Genomic DNA, 3,310 nt, shown 5'->3' on the forward strand with positions numbered 1-3,310 from the left:
CCCTCTGAGCTGATATCAGCAGACTAGGACTATTCCCCAGTATATAATTCTGTATTTTAACTCTAAGGGATTTTCTGGAAGCTTAATACTATTTGTCCATGGGAATGCATCATGGGAAGGAAATTCCTCACTTAAAATACAAATTTTTAAGGATGACAGATATCTAAATTTGGATAGAAAAAAATAAATAGATTGGGAAACAAGAGACCTAATTATAGATGGTAATCTATCATTTGGATTTTAAGAAAATCCTTAATATGTCCCACTTTCCTGTTTGCTAGGTGCATATATGTATCCCCAGGCCTCAACCTTGCAGATGGGAATTACCAGAAGAACACTTACCAAACATTGAGTCATATGGAAGTAAATTGGAGAGATATATGCTGTTATTTAGCAACTAATTAGTTGCTGTGGGATTTTTTGATACTTGTACATGGCTAAGAACAGCCAGCAGTATGTTTTGCTGCATAAAAATATAGCATTTTAGATATTTTGCCAAATCCTCTCATTTGAAAGATAAGAAAACTGGAGATGGAGACATTTGATCAACTCAGTGACAGTCAGGACAAGAAAAGATGTCTCCTATAACTTTTCCAGTTCTCTTTCTATTTTGGCAGCATTTTTTTTTTAAATTTAGTAATCTGCAAATGATAGCTTTTGCATTACAGACAGCAATAATTGTGTCCTATGCCCATGTCTCCTATAACTTTTCCAGTTCTCTTTCTATTTTGGCAGCATTTTTTTTTTTAATTTAGTAATCTGCAAATGATAGCTTTTGCATTACAGACAGCAATAATTGTGTCCTATGCCCATGCATGACACAAGACATATTTCTATGAGAATGTCAACATATGAGAATACAACATACTCTCTTTCTATTGTAGCAAAAATTATTGGAAAATTTTAAGGAAAGAATATCAAAATGGTAGAATCTTGTAAATGAATATGAACCAATCAAATAGGATAGATTAAGTCTCCATCACTTCTGAGAAAAGAGTTTGCAATAAAATAATATCATGCCCTTTGTATATAGCTAGCTACATGGGCTCCAAGTGAAACTAATGAGATTTGTCCTTCTTCACCACTTGAAAGAAAAAAACATAATCTGGCCTTTTTTTATTTTGATTAGTTTGACCATCAGAGTACGTGCCTTTGGGGATATAAATAAATAAGGAGTAGAGACATGTCCAATCTGAGTGTTAAGAAAGAGTTTAGAAATTGCTTAGTCTAACTTGATTACTTATAGAAATAATCCTTATTTACCCAACTTCCTTGAGGGTTGATATTTCTGACATATACAGAAAAACAAGCTGATTGTTTAGGGTCTTTGGAGAAGAGCCAGAAGAAGTTGGATATAACTGAAGTCAGCCTGGCAACAAATCAAAGCAGATGGCAGATTTGAGATGATCTCAGCCTAAGGCAGTGCTAGAATCAGGTGTAGATAAAATCAAGAAGGGACAAAAGAGAAAGATAAGATATAGCAAGTGTAGGTTCTGGTTCACCAGGTAAGAGAGACTTAGAGTTGTATCAATGTCCTTCAGTCAAAGACCACCAGGAACAGATCTGCAATTAAACAAGTTGAGTGCATTACTTGTTACAGCAAGGGAGAAAGCATGCCATGGGGAACAGTGGGACATCTCAGTAAGAGAGTGTTAGAAAAAGTGTATTATAGATTTGGGATTTATTGGGGTAATTTTATGGTCTGGGGTAGTGGAGATGCACTCTTCATTTGGTTTTGTCAGCAAGAGGGAACAATTTTACAACCGGCTATCTCAATATCAAATAATGATAGAACAATGTCTCTAACTAGGTCTCTTGTTTCCCAAACTATTTACTTTTTCCATTCAAATGTAGATACTCTGCCATCCTTAAAATCTATTCTAACTGAGGAGCTCCTTCCTATGACTGCTCTGTTGGGTGTTTTCTCTGTATGCTCCTACTTTTTAGTTCTCTATTCTGGGTTCAGACAGATACATCTTTGTCACTACTGCTTGTGTGGCTGCTTCTGACTGCTTTATTCTTTCCTTTCTCAACTCTTTAATCAAATAGAGTTTCCCAAACTTGGTTAAATTTAAAAATCAGCCAAATCCTTGGTAATGATTTTTAATAACTAAAGAATTTCCAAGCTGCTCCCTGAAAATTATGATTCGTTAGCTTTGATGTTGAACCTGGTAGTCCATGTTTTTAATAAATAGCCCAAGTAACAGAAAATACTGCACAATAAGGTAAGATATCATATACGCAAGATTCTTAAATTTACTAATATTAAAAGTAAATAGAATCTGAGTGAAGACTTGTTGGAGTTTTCTTTGAGAAAATGTTTTAACTTTTTAAATTAGCCTTTGAGAAAATGTTGCATTTTCTTTTGGAAATTATTTGTAGTATAGAAAAACACAGAGAGTAATATAGAAGACATCTGAGTATTCACCACTTAGCATTTCAAAAAGTTAAAATTTGTCACGTTTCAGAATTTTTAAAATAAAATAAATGCTTCTAGTGAATATTATTTTTATTTATTGACTCGCCTTTAGTCCTTCTTAATCTTGTTCCCGTGTTTTATTCCCAGACAAGTACATATCTTTATGCAATTTGTTTTTTTAATTCAATATTATTTTGGCGATCTCTCTATTTAATCTAGCTAAATCCAGTTCATTCACTGTACACTGCCATACTGTACACAAATGTGTAAATAATTTCACACTTAACTTCCTATCCTGCTACTTTTGCACATCTGCTTTTTTCCCACATTTTGTTCCTATATTCAGTACTGCCATGTACATCCTAGGACCTGCCTCCTTGTGAATATGCTCAAGGGTGTCCAGGATTTTTCCTAAGAGTGGTCTAGTTTGTACATTTTCAACTTTATTAGAAATTGCCAGGCCGGCCCTGTGGCGCACTGGATAAGTGCGCCGCTTGGGAAGCGCGGCGGCGCTCCCGCCCGAGGGTTCGGATCCCACATACAGGCCGGTTCCGCTCACTGGCTGAGCGAGGGGTGGGGGCAACGCCGAGGGTTGCGATCCCGTTGCCGGTCCCCGGTCCGGTATGGGCACAACACTGAGGGTTGCGATCCGTTGCCGGACACGGAAAAAGACAAAAAAGACAAAAAAAAAAAAAAAAAGAAATTGCCCAAATGCTCACTATAATTAAAACTTATATTTACTTTCACCAACAGTTTGTCAGAGTTAACTTTCCTCCATGAACTTACTCCAATAAAATACCATAGAGTTTAAATTTGAGGGGTATAAAATGCTTTCTTGGTATTTTAACTTGTATTTGATTATTGGTGAGAATGAGCATCTCAAATGTTCTG

The sequence above is a fragment of the Galeopterus variegatus genome, unplaced genomic scaffold (assembly GCF_000696425.1).
Source record: "Galeopterus variegatus unplaced genomic scaffold, G_variegatus-3.0.2 Scaffold4438, whole genome shotgun sequence".
NCBI classification, from domain to species: Eukaryota; Metazoa; Chordata; class Mammalia; order Dermoptera; family Cynocephalidae; genus Galeopterus; species Galeopterus variegatus.